This window comes from Lucilia cuprina, chromosome 4 (genome assembly GCF_022045245.1).
Source record: "Lucilia cuprina isolate Lc7/37 chromosome 4, ASM2204524v1, whole genome shotgun sequence".
NCBI classification, from domain to species: domain Eukaryota; kingdom Metazoa; phylum Arthropoda; class Insecta; order Diptera; family Calliphoridae; genus Lucilia; species Lucilia cuprina.
The window spans coordinates 66222486-66237315 of record NC_060952.1 but is presented as its reverse complement, the minus strand read 5'-3'; the positions used below and the strand labels follow the sequence as shown (position 1 = coordinate 66237315).

Genomic DNA, 14830 nt, shown 5'->3' with positions numbered 1-14830 from the left:
GTACTTTGGTTATTCGGATGTTTAAGGGGTGAAAATTGTACCTATTTTTGGTACTTTTTTCATAAAACATTGATTTTGGTTTATTATCTTATACATATAAATACGTAATAACAGGCTCCCTTTACGATGTTGCAACATTTTGGAATAGAATTTTTATTTCGTTAATGGGTAGAAAAAAAGTACCAAAAGAGGTAAAAACTGGAAATTTGATTTTATTCAAACACAATGATCCAATTTAGATAAAATTTTTAGATTTAGAAACACTAAATATGCTAATGAGGTGTTATTAGGAAACCCTGTACCAAGTGATATTTTTTGGTACTTTTTCATTCTCCATCTGATAGTTTTTGAGTTTTCTTTGATATTGAACTCGAAACATGAAATTAATAATAAAGAGACTATTCAGTACTTTTTCGTTCTACACAGGTATTTTTTTTGAGTTTTCTTTAAAATTAAACCTAGAAGCATGAAATTAAGCATGTAGAGCCCGGAGTAAGTGAGAATCTAACAAGTAAGAGTGTTATATTCGGCTATGCCGAATCTTTTATACCCACCATCAAATCACTGTTACTTTGATATTTTGAATATCTTATTATTATATATCGATATTAATGAGGGTATCATTTGAAAGAGGTCCATTAATGGGGGTTTTACTATTGACAGTGCTAATTTTTATAGCGAGTAGGGGTATTTATACATACATATATGGACCAATTCTCATTAAAGTCTGTAGGAAGATTTCAGTTCCTTATTTGTTTAAAATTTCATCGATCTACTTGTATTTTGAAGCCACTAAGGAGCATTAAAGTCATAAAATATGGTAGTGAGATTTTAAATCATAATTGTTTTATGTCGAGTTGCATTGCGGTATTCGTATTTTTCGCGTCATTTCTGGGGCGGAATTTATATGGGGGACTGATCCTCATAAAAATTGATAGAGTGATTTCGGTTCCTATAAAAGAGATATTAGCTTACACGAAACTAGTTTATGTCGAATTTCATAAATCTACTAGTATTTTTAAGCCAGTACTGAGCTTTGAAGTCATTTCCTGAAGGGGCCTTATATGGGGGTAGCGTCAATTATAGACCGTTCTCCGTAAAATTTTGTAGAACGATCTTAGTTCCTACAGGTCAGGTTTATATCGAATTTCATCGCTTTACTTGTTTTTTATTGCTTTACTCGTGTTTTTGATGGGGATATTATATGGAGGTAGGTCAATTAAGGCTCGATCCACATAAAATTAGGTTAAGAGTTTTTGACTGGCAAGAAACTTAATTGAGTCGAATTTTATTACTATACTCGTATTTTTAAGCCAGTAATGGGTCTTAAAGTATTTTCTGATAGGGACTTTATGTTAGGGTTAGGATCAATTAAGGCCTGTTCCACATAAAATTTGGTAAAGAGATTTTGGCTTATGAAAAACTTACTTCTGTGAAATTTCATCGCTATACTCGTATTTTTAAGGCAGTAATGAGCGTTAAAGTAGTTTTATGGAGGGGACCTTATATGGGGGAGTAGGGTCAATTATAGACCGATCCACATAAAATTTGCTGGAAAGGTTTTGGTTCCTAAGATACATACTTATGTCAAATTTCTTCTTTTTCGTTTTCTGAAGGGGGCCTTATATGGGGGGAAGGGTCAATTGTGAACCGATCCACATAAAATTTGGTAAATTTTGACTTGTATAAATCTTACTTCTGTATAATTTTATTGCTATAATCCGATTTTTAAGCCAGTAATGAGCATTAAAAAATTTATGGGGGGACTTCTTATGGGAGGTAGGGTCAACTATGGACCGATCCACATAAAATTTAGTAGAGAGATATTGCCTAGTATAAAACTTATTTTTAGGAAATTTGGTAAAGAGATTTTGGCTAGTATAAACTTACTTCTGTTAAATTTCATCACTTTAGTTGTATTTTTAAGCAAGTAATTTTATGGAGGGTCTTTATATGAAGGGTAGGGTCAATTATGGACCGATCTACATAAAATTTCATAGATAGGTTTTGGCTAGTAAGAAACTTACTTATATCAAATTTCATCGCTATACTTGTATTTTTAAGCGAGTAATGAGCGTTAATGTCATTTTCTGAAGGGGACGTTATATGGGGGTAGGGTCAATTATGGACCGATATACATAAAATTTGGTTTTGAGATATTGGCTTACATAAAACTTATGTGTGTCGAATTTCATCGCTATATTCCCATTTTTAAGCCAGTAATGGGCGTTAAAGTCATTTTCTGAAGGGGACCTTATATGGGGCGTAGGGTCAATTATGGACCGATCCACACAAAATTTCACAGAGAGGTTTTGGCTAGTAAAAAACTTACTTATGTCAAATTTCATCGCTATACTTGTATTTTTAATCGAGTAATGAGCGTTAAAGTCATTTTTTGAAGGGGACGTTATATGGGGGGTAGGGTCAATTATAGACCGATATACATAAAATTTGATTGAGAGATATTGACTTGCATGAAACTTATGTGTGTCGAATTTCATCGCTATATTCCCATTTTTAAGCCAGTAATCAGCTATTTAGTCATTTTCTAAAGGGGACCTTATATGGGGGGTAGGGCCAATTATGGTTCTATGTCCGCTATAATGCAGAAATATTTTTCAGACGTCAAAAAACTGACCTATGCGAAATTTTGTGGTATTTGCTTCATAAACAACGAATTGGTGAATATTTGAAGCTATTTATACAATATTCCAGGGGGTACAGTTGTATGGGAGCTATGTGAAATCGTTGACCGATTTTGCCCATTTTCAATACCAAAAATTTCTGATCAATAAAATATATTTTGGGAAAATTTCATCTCAATATCTCTTATTTTGTGGACGTTATCGTGCCAACAACAGACAGACGGACAGACGGACGGACATGGCTAGATCGTCTTAGAATCTTACGAGGTCCCAGAATATATATACTTTATGGGGTCTTAGAGCAATATTTCGATGTGTTACACACGGAATGACAAAATCAATATACCCCCCATCTTTTTTGATGGTGGGTATAAAAAAAAGGGGACTTTTTGGTACTTTTTCGTACTTCGACTGGTACTTTTTTAATTTTCTATAATATTGAACCTAGAAACATGAAATTAAGCATGTAGAGCACGTAGTAAATGAGAATCTATAAAAGCGGACTTTTTGGTACTTTTTCGTTCTACAAAAGGTACTTTTTGAGTTTTCTATAAAATTTAACCTAGAAACATGAAATTAAGCATGTAGAGCCCGGAGTAAATGAGAATCTATAAAATAATAAATAAAAGGGGACTTTTCGTTCTTCAAAAGGTACTTTTTGGATTTTTGTATAATATTGAACCTAGAAACGTGAAATTAAGCACGTAGAGCCCGGATTAAGTGAGGACCTATAAAAGGGGACTTTTTGGTACTTTTCCGTTCTTTAAAAGGTGCATTTTGAATTTTCAATAATATTGAACCTAGAAACATGAAATTAAGCGTTTAGAGCCTATTTTTAAGTGAGAACCTATTAAAGGGCACTTTTTGGTACTTTTTCGTTCTTCAAAAGGTACTTTTTGTGTTTTTTTATAATATTGATCCTAGAAACATGAAATTAAGCATGTGGAGTCCGGAGTTAATTAGAATCTATAAAAGCAATCAGGGACTTGAGTGAATGAAAATTTAAACTGGAATATTTTTGAATTTTCTATAATATTGAACTTAGGAACATGAAATTAAATAAAATAGGTCCTTTGGTACTTTTTCGTACTTCACTGGTACTGGTACTTTTAGAGCTTTCTAAAATATTGAATATACAAACATAAAATTAAACACGCAGTATCCCAATTGAACGAAAATTGAAAAAGCATACTCTGGTACTTTTTTGTTCTTTTACTAATACTTTTCGAATTTTTGTATAATATTGAACCTAAAAACATTAAATTGGACATGTAGCTTCCTGATTGTATAAAAATCTTTATGCGATTTTTTTGGTTTCTGGTTGAAAATTAAACATGCGTCATCCTGATTTAATGAAAATATATAAAAAGGCACTGTCTGGTACTTTTTCGTTCTTCAACTGTTTTTTCTAATTTTCTGTAATATTGAGACTAGAATCATAAAATCAAACTTAAAGAGTTCTCTAAAAGGGGAATTTTTGATAATGCAGATATATATACATTTACAATAATGATATTTATTTTATTCCATTACGATGAGGGTAGCGAAGCACACTGGGTATAGCTAGAAAGTTTTAATAAATAATTAATAAAATTTAAATGTTTTTTTGCACGTGTATGCTATTGCAAGTGTACGATATTTTAGTTAAATAACTTTTATCTAATTTACTATTTCTACACACTTTAAAAATATTTGACATCCTTCGGCAAAAAGAAAAATAAATCAAATTTATTTTACAACAAATTATTATGGTTTTGTTTTATGAATTAGGGATATTGCCCTACAAACATACATATATTAGATAAATCCACCTTTTTTTATTCAAAAAATCCAGTTAGATTTATCAACTGTATAACTACCATTTTTGCACTATTATTTTTTTCTTAAACTTAATATTAGCTTACACAATGTTTTTTTTTTTTTTGGAAATATGATGACCAAATCGAAATTTCGAACTTCAAAAACAAAAAGTCATTAAAAACCCTCTAATCAACATTAGTAATAATTTATGACCATTTTAATTTTTAACCTCATAACTAACAAGAGCTATATAATATCTGTAAGAATCGAAGAAAACCCGAGCAACGCCGGGTACATTTAGCTAGTAATATATAGATTTATACCTCACTAAACATTTTTTCTAGGTCCAAATCCATTGATTATCTAATATATCATGTATCCTATTCAAAGTTACTTATTATTTTCGAAATTTAATCAAAGAAACGATCGATTTCATGTTAAGTCAAATATTGGTAAATTCTTATCGGTTAAGATATGTAAAAGAAATGTCGTTCCACTACTAAAATATATAAAAATGTTATTCTAATATATTCGAGTAACAAAAATATTAAATTTTATAAAATAATGCAGCAATGTTAAAAAAAATAATAGAAAAAATCTAAAAAGCAAAATACTTTATTGACTTAAAAAAATTAACAATACGTTCACATTTTATCAAAAATCTTGTTAATTAATATCACGATTTTACTTTTTATGGTAGAAAATTAAAATATAAGATATTCTTTAAAAAATACAACAGACAAATTGCATTATTTTGCTATATATAATTGTTCAGATAAAGTTTTTTCCTAAAATTTATAAAATTTTACATAGGCAAATTAATTGATTCAATGTATGTGCCGACGAAAACACGAAACAAAACGATAGTCGCGACTATGAGGTTATAATCAGTGTTGCCACTTTGGTTATTATTAACCAAAATTGGTTATTTTTATTTTGCATGTGTACATGTGAATTAATTTTTCGTTTTTGTTATTTTTTGCAAACAATTGAACTAAATGCTGTTTGCTTTTATTCCAAAAATAAAATAAAAAAAATATTTTATCTCTAGTTTTAAATCAATTATGTAAATATACATATCGTCCTGTTTTGAATTTTGGTAATGTGGAATTTTTTTTTTCGTTTTAGTTATTTTTTGCAAACAATTGAACTAAATGCTGTTTACTTTTATTCCAAAAATAAAATAAAAAAATTCTTTTATCTCTATTTTTAAATCAATTATGTAAATATACATAGCGTCCTGTTTTGAATTTTGGTAATGAGGAATTTTTTTACCATTCGAAATTTTTTTTACTGCAATAAAAGATAGTATGTGTCACTTTAGTGTCAATATGACTATTTAGGATAAAAAGTGGGCTGACTAGAGATAGGGGGCGTGGCATCTTCCATATAAATCAAATACAAAAATTCGTTTAACTTGGAAACTAATACAGTTAGGGCGAGTTTTTCTGATAAAGATAATCTTCATTCTTTGGTTAAACCTGGTTTAATACAGTGCACTCGCGGTAGCGTGAACTAATTAAAACCAAGGGAGTTCATATTAGCGAAATTGATCACGTTAGCGATTGTTAAATTTCATGAAACAAAATATCAAATTTTAATTTATAAATCTGTATTTTACACGCTTGAGCGTGATATTCTTTTATTATTATTTATATTATTAAAATATAAAACTAAAATTTTATTAAAATCCATTACAAAACAAAACAAGTATGAATGTCTAGTCGGGCGTAACCGACCATATGATACCCTACACCAGTCAGTATGTATGTTCAAAATGGGGATTATTTAAAAAAATAAAGCATTTGGTTTGTTTTTTTTTAACTTTATTTCGGAATATTTTTACTTTTTTTTTTGCAAAAAAAGATTTTCTACAAGAGGGCTCAAAGGGGAGTAGGGCAAAATATGAACCTATCTTTAAAAATGTTGGTAGGGAGAGTTAAGTCTTCTTCTATGTAGAATTTAAAAGTGTTATTAGTGTTTGTAAGTGAATTTTGACCTTTAAGTCATTTCTGAAGGGGAGTGTGTATGGGGGATAGGGTCAGAAAATGATTCTAAGCCGATTGGTAAACTTTAAAGTGGGTATATGACGAATGTTTTTGTATGTTACAAACATCAGCACAAACCAATATACCCTCCCCACTAAACTGGTGTAGGGTATAACGAGATAATGAGAAAATATCAATTGAAATAAAATTTTCAATTGATATTTTATACTTTTTTGCTAAACTACATTATACTTTTTTGTTGCTGAACTAGTCACACTTGTTCCTTTTTGCAAACTATCTAAAATGTCTGCCTTTTCTTTTAACTGCAAACATTTAGATTGTTTTACATTCATGCCGACTGATTCACTTCACTAGAAGAAACTAACTAAAATATTTTAAGTAAATTGCAATTTTCTGATTTGTTTAGTTTTATTTATTATTGTTTTAAATGTTTATTTAACATTTTTCCAAAATTTTCCATTTTACAAAAGTATTGTTTATAAAAAACAGCTGTTCTTTGTTTATGTTTTTGAGTTGAAAAGTTGGCAATACTAACAAAGTTAACTGAACTTAAATCTAAAACTGAAAAACACAATCATCGGATAAAGTCCGCCTAAAATTGGTTTCAAGTTTAATCTTACAGCAAGTTAAGCCTAGTTTAACTGAGGAGTAAGATACCCGACCTTAGAATATTAAAATTTTGCACGAATAACTTTAACATACATGTAAACTTTTTGCTAATAAATTGGCGGACTACCCATGGGGGGAGCGACACCTCCCATATTAATTAAATACAAAAATTCGTTTTTCTTGAGATAATTTTGCAGTTAGAGTCATCAAATTTTGTATGAGCCACTATAGTGTCAATATGATTATTTAGGATAAAAAGTGGGCGGACTAGCGTTAGGGGAGCGTGGCACCTCCAATATAAATTAAATACAAAAATTCGTTTATCTTGGAAACTAATACAACTAAATTCTTAAAATTTCGCACTAAGGAATCTAATATTCATCTTAACATTTTTAAGAAAAAAAGAGCGGGCTTTCATCTGGGGGGCTTTTAGCCCCCATATAAATAAAAAAGAACAATTTGTATATTTGATTATAATATCTATTATAATTATCTATTATTAAATTTTACTTGAAGAATTTTGACATTCATCTGAACGTTTAGAGTAAAACTAGCGAACTTTCAATGGGGTCTTGACATCTCCCATATGAATAAAATACAAAATATTGTTTATCTAGAAAAATATAGAACTATCTAAGAAACTTTTAGAGCCAGAATCTTCAAATTTTATATGAATAACTTTGATATTCATGTGAACATTTAGAAAATGTGAAAATAATAGATAAAAATTGACGAACTTGCAATAATTTGCTTGGCATCTCTCATATGTAACATATTGTTAATTTGGAAAACTATTGTGGTTAGAATTTTCAAAATCTTTAAGTGGGGTTTTATTTATACTGAATTATTTTTAAGAATAAAATTATATATTAAATTTTAGCAAGTAAGAAATAAATAGATCATTAATGTATTATTTTAGAATTTAAATGAAATATATTGTCATCAAGAGAAATTATAATAAACCTTTAAGAAAAATTTTATAATTGAGTAACTAGTTTAGGTTAGGTTGATAGGAGGATGTATACCACATTAAATCCGAAGAAATACACCTAGGCCACTTTCGGGCCTGTTATGTGCGCTCCAATTCATGAAAAAAAATTGTTCACTGAATATATTATTTTTCCATGTTTAGAAACTCAGTTTCTTGGACGTAATTCCTAAGAATCTTCCAATCAGTGTTTGTTCAGAATGTTATATCCGGAATAACATCACTTCCAAGATACTTGGATCTAATATCGACGAATGCCTGACAGTGGTAAAGAAAGTGCTCCAGAGTTTCACTGTCCTCTCCACATGCTCTACATTTGTCTAAATCCCCACGTCCAATTTTGTATAGATGTGCACGTAATCCTGTGTGTCCACTCAGAATACGTACCATTATACTAACCTCAGACTTATTTTGAGGAGATTTCTCGTCTTGCTCTCATCAGGGTCACCCCATAGAATCTTAGTGGTTCTACCCACCGTTTCATTATTCCAAGAGGCCTTATGGGATTCCCTCATCCATATTTTTAATTCAGCTTTTGTTGCATCCAATGGTTTTGCTTTTGTCAGGTTAACTACATCGAGCTCCTTTCCCTTTAAAGCTATTACATTCGCCCTTTCGTTTCCAACTACTCCCAATTGGCCTGGTACCCATATGATGTAAACCTTACCTCTGGGAAAGTATTCAGTCAAAGCTTTCTTACAACCCTATACGGTCTTAGATTTAATTCTAAGAACGTTTCCACTTTGGCATCTATATCCTCTTTATTTCAACGTTGAAAAGTGTCCTGATCTAAACGGTTCTTTAGTAAGGTCCCGAACATTGTCCAATTAGTTTTAGACTTATTCCGAAACTATATCGGCTTTGGTGGTGGCCTTAGTATTTTGAATCTTATGTACCGATGATCAGAAAAGAAGTGCTCGTCCGAAGCTATCCAATCCTGAATTTCGTTTATAAGCTCTTCTGAACAAATAGTTATATCTAATACTTCTTCTCTGATTCTATTGACGAAGGTAGCTTTATTACCTAAGTTCAATGTTATCAAGTCTTTAGTATTAAGGAAATCCATGAGGGCTTGTCCCCTGCGATTGGTGTTTGTACTACCCCAAGCTACATGGTGCGAGTTGGCATCACAACCTATTACAATTTTCTTATTTTCCTTTTGTGCCTCTTCAACCAGTTTTATCATATCCGAAGTTGGTGGTAGTGTCGGAGAATCGAAAGACAGGTAAACAGATGCAAGGAATATGTTGCCACTACCTTGCTTCAGCACCGTTGCATCCGATGTTGATAATCCTGTTGAGAGGAGAAAACATAAGTTCTTGTGACATAAGATACATGTTCTTGGGCGAGACCCTGTATCGGCGTAGAAAAGTTGGAAATTTACGTGATTTAATCCAGAAACCTTGTTGAGTATTGTCCTAGGTTCCTGGACTAAAGCTATATGTATTTTACCTGTGTTAATTTTAGCCATCAGAGCGTTGGTAACTGTCTCGCTCCGATGGAGGTTTATTTGGATAACCTCAATTATGGTCATCCATTAAACTGTTTTCCAGCGAGTTGGTGATCCCCTCCGAGTTTGACTCCTCCGGATAGCCTGAAGTGACTATTAATGCAGTGGGTACTGTTGATGGCTCTGCGGTGTCCTTATCAGGCATAGGAATAGCAGTATTTTTAATAGACACATTCCCAATTCTGGAGAGCACTGTTGGTCTGTCTTCTGGCGGGTGGGTGAGTTCCTCCTCGCTTTTAGGATTTGACTCCTCAACATTGCCAGTACTTGCTAATGATGCTTTCGGTACTGTCTTAGGTGTTTTAGTGTCCTTGTCGGGGCCGATTTTGACAGCCCTTTCAATCGGCGTCTTCCCAATTTTGGAAAGGGCAGCTACACTTCCTTCTGGCGAGTTAATGGCAAATTCCTCGATTTTAGGATTTGACTCCTTAACTTTATCAGTAGTGAATACTGATGCCGTGGTCTTAGATTTTTTAGTTTTTTTTCGAGGCTTGTTGTAACAGCCCTTCCAATCGGCACCTTCCCAATTTTGAATATGACAGCTTTACAGACGAAGTAAGCCCTACCTTTATTCTTGGTAAGACTAACCATGGATTTCTGGTCGATACCTATTACAAATAAAGTTCTCTCAGGTTCTTCTTTCCTGTAAAAGACATCCCATTTTCCACGGCCAGCTTAGCATTTTGACCACCAAGAATTTACAGTATGCGTTCATTAGCCAGTTAACTGCGCCATCCTTTTATGTAGACAGTGGACTTTAAGAGCACCGGAAGCTCGCTCTTCTTTGCCAGTCCCAGCCTAGCGCCGTCGCAGGGAGGAGCGATACTCTCCACCAAGTTTTTTAGGGTGCTAACACATTGGTGAGATGCCAACCTAATCAACATCACGCCCATACTGAACTCGCAGCTCTCGCTCTATATTGGTTGTTTGCCCTTTGAAGCGATTGCATGGTCCACTATCTTATTATTGACCAAATCTTCTATTTTACTCTGTTGGTCTATTGAAATTTTGCCGGTCTATTGGATCGTCCCGGTGTCTATTTCCGGCAACTTTGGAGTAAGATGGCGGCTCTTTTACTTTTCCTCAGTCTAGCTTCTCCTTCCTCGTTTTTCGGGGCTTCTTTTGAGATACCCTTACCTTCGAGGTTGATTTCGCCGACGTGTTCGTCTTCGGAATATCTGGCTTGGCGTTGTCACAATTACTCATAGGATTCTCAATTGAGATTTCTTTGAGTAAAGTATAGCTTGGGTTCGAATGTGTATTAGAAGACGGGGAGCTCAACTCCTCGGGAGACCTGATCCTTTTTGCCTCAGATCTTATGAAAGAGTCCGATTTTTCCTTTGGAGTGTCGTGGGATTGACTAACTCTGTGCTCCAGAAAGTCTTTTTTTTTTCAAAAGATAATTTAGCTATGATATCACTTACCTCTTTCACCATTTGCTCTACTACATCCTTTTTGGGATTTGCTATAATGGTATTATTATCATCTGAGGATTCAGAGTCAGTATTTAAAGGCTGAGGTAGCTTAGAAATCTGAATACATCTTTCCCTTATATTTTTGTCAGTGGCATGCTGTACAATTGACACATTGTCCGCCACGGAGGCCAAGGTATCCACCTCTGTAGTAGTATTTTGCTCACGATTGCAGGATGACGACGACACGTGACTCGCGAGTAGATCAACACTTGCCGCCGGTACTGGGTTATTTAGGCCCTGCACCGTAACTTTTACCTTTTTATTTTCCATAGTTGTTTTTCCAGTTTTAAGGTCCGCGGGCAATTTAATATTCCCAGGTGGTGGACAATCTGCCCTCCCTCAGCTGAAGTAAAATTAAAGCTGGGAGAGGACAAATGGTCCATCACCGCCCCCTATCCGCCACCCGGGGACGCGTTCGGTTGGAAAAACTGGAAATCTTCCCCGAGGGATTGAGTAACTAAGTAAATAATTTTTTTTGGTTATTATGTATTTAATTTCAATTGGGGTAGCGAAGCACATCGGGTATTAGCTAGTTTTTACTATAAAACTTAAATATTATTTACTATAGGAAATGACTTATGGACTAAAATTTGACATTTCATGTTGGACTTGAAAAATTCTAAAATGTGAAAAATGTATTCAAGATAGAACCAAATTTTATTTAGAAATCAATTGAAAACGTTTGTATCTATGTTTCAATAAATGTTTAATGTAAATATATTATGGAAAAAATTTTAATTAGAAAATTTTTGAATTGAATTATTGAATGTATATTAAATTAATGTTTTATTTTTACGTGGAGTATTTAAATCATATACCGGCGGATAGAGAGGCAGATAAAAAAATCACCACTACCCACACACTATTGGCATTTTTTCATTGAAATAGCACTGAAAAAAATATTTGGTTATTTTTAATTTTGAAGATTAAATTGCATTACTGTAAAATGCGAATATTTATAAACAATGTGTAATCAATGTACTTAAGAATGATAATTTCTTCAAATAGAAACAACATTTCTAATTAAAATGTACAAAAAAAGTATGAAACAAGATTAACTTATTTACTTTCATTGTTATGCATTCTAGAAAATTATTTAGAGTGTACCAAAGTTAATTAATAAAGTAGCATCACTTGAACAGCTGACTATTTTTTTTAACTATAGTTTCTATAGAAAAATAATATTAGTTGTCAAAGTTTGTTTTGAAAATTGTTAACATTGTTTATGCCGCCATTTTTAAATTGTGTTTTGCTATTTGTTAAAATTTGTGAAAAGTTGAAAAAATGAATTAAAAGTGGTTTTAAAGTAGTTTAAAAGTGTTATAAATTTTATAATATATAATAATATAATTAAATCCTTAATATTTTCAACTTAAAAGTAATATTTTATATTTAGGTTTTGTTCACTTTGTTGTTAAAAGAAATTTTCTTAAATTTTATTTTGACACATTGCTGGATTATTCCAAAAACAAAATACATGTGTTTGTTGTAGATGTTGTTGTACAACAAGAGATGTCGCTACTTTATTAATTTACTTTGGAGTGTACGTTGTTTTTGTAAATTATGCTCTTGCTTTTGCAAGAAGTTGCCTTGTTGAATGCTGTCAAGCAACTAAATAAAATATTTGTATTTTTGATGCTCTTGTTTAGAGGTTCGTATGCGATCGTGTTGTGTACATGTAATTTGCCGAAAATCTTCGTTGTCAGAACAATACTAGCGCCGACGTCTGATTTAAATGTATCTATTTGTATTGATTGTAAAAGGTAATATAATTATATACATACTTAGAAAGTATATATGAGGATGCAAAAACTACAAACAAGTTTTTACATTAAATGACAATTAAGTCGTGCAAAAAATTAGGTCAATAGGATTACGTTAACTGGTGCTGCAACGGCTCTGAAGTTTGAAGATGCATTTACAAGGGGAAAATATGCATTTTTTCAGTTTTCACAAAAGTTTTGTCATTAAATAATTTGTTTTGTATTTTATTGTCAAAGAATCGTAATGTACACAAAATTAGCATTTTTCAGTAAAGAATTTACGAATTTGAGTACTTGATTTTACGAAAATTTTGTCCTATTTTAGTAAAAAAACACTTGGTTTTATGAATTTTTTGTTTGATTTTGAATTTCATTTTTTTGTATGAGAGAACTCGTTAAATTTTTGTTTTATACTGCCAAAACAAAATAAAAATTAGTATAATTATCAAAAAATCAAATTGAAAATATATTTTGTTTTTGCACTATTAGATTTGAAAGAAAAAGAAACTTCAATTTGAAAAAAATTAAAGAAAAAACATAAATTTTCATTTTGTTTCTGTTTTTATTTGAAATTTCTTTGTTTAAAAAAAATAAAACTCAAATAAAACGAAAAAATCCAATCGTTTTAAGATTACACAACAAAATTCATTCCTTTTATCTGTAAATTTTTAGTAAGTAGAATTAAGTATAAATTAATTTTGTTTATTCATTTTAAAAAATAATAATTTTACCACGTTCCGTATTTCGTCCCTTTTTGATTTTTTTGGAATAATGATATAAACTATTGAAACTTCTCAATTAAGATATATTATATCTGTTCTAAAATTTTTTAAAGTCAACCCAGCCATTTAGGTGTGGTCCTTATGAAAAACACGAAACTCCCCTTTTTACCCTTTTTTATTTAATTTTTCTAAAATTTATCTTTTGACTGATTACAGCAAAATACTTTCCAAGTATTTGCATATTTCACAAAAATTATCTAAACTACACATAATTACCCGTTAAGTTTGAATTATCCACACGCCTATTTCAACACCAAAATAATTTCGCGATAGAATACAAAAATTCCGTTTTTAAGTACCGATTTTCCCAGTTTTTCGCCCTTTTTTGCAATTTTTGATACCAGTTTTGTTCCAATTTTCGCATACATATTTCTGACATTTTAGAATGCTAAATCGAAAATATTTTCGCATAACATTAACCCTTCTATTCCAATTTTCGGAAAGTTATATAGCCCATTGACGCTTCCAGTCATATATCTTTCAATGTTCCAAATTTGAACAAAATTGGTTCATCCATTAAGGCGTGATTGGCGCACAATGAAATAAACAAACTTTATAATATATATTAGGATTCCAAAAGTACCTATTAAAAAAACAAAAATGTACTAAAAAGTTTACTTTTTCGGTTCTCACCTAATTCCGACTCTACATACCTAATTTCATGTTTCTATGTTCAATAATATAGAAAATTTTAAAAGTACCTTTTGTAGAACGAAAATGTACCAAAAACTTCCTTTTTATGGCTTCTAACTTAAGTCATGCACGTACTTAATTTCATATTGTTAGCCAATAACAACACACTCGTGCTGCTTTCGCTCTGCCATGTTTTTATAAAAAAGAGTACAATAACAAAATTTACCGTATGATTATGTATTTTATCTTTTTTGCAATTTCTGTTTGAGCATGAATAAAAATCTAAATTTTTGATAAAATTTTCAGAGGTTGTCTCGAATTTTTGCTCATATCTCCAGTATTTATGAACCGATTTTGCTGATTTTAAATAGTAGCGATCTTCTCCTAAGCATGTCTAACGGAAATATGGAAAATTCGGATCTCGCCGATATTTGGGATCATCTAAAAACTAATTTCAACAAACACACAGACGGACATAACTTAATCAACTCCGCTTCCTATAAGGATCCAGAGTATACAAACTTCTCACGTCCCCCCGGGGGCATGTTACCTTGGTGAACCCTTCACCTTGGTGTTATTGCAATCCCGGGGAAAAAGAGGTGTTTCGAATACCTCA

At 31.7% G+C, this 14830-nt stretch overlaps 1 protein-coding gene across 4 annotated transcripts in view; it reads right to left on the bottom strand.

The window, feature by feature from the left end:
* The window catches only part of LOC111687082 (acetylcholine receptor subunit alpha-like), a 209364-nt gene that overhangs the window by 68688 nt on the left and 125846 nt on the right, over positions 1-14830 (bottom strand). The window lies entirely within an intron of this gene.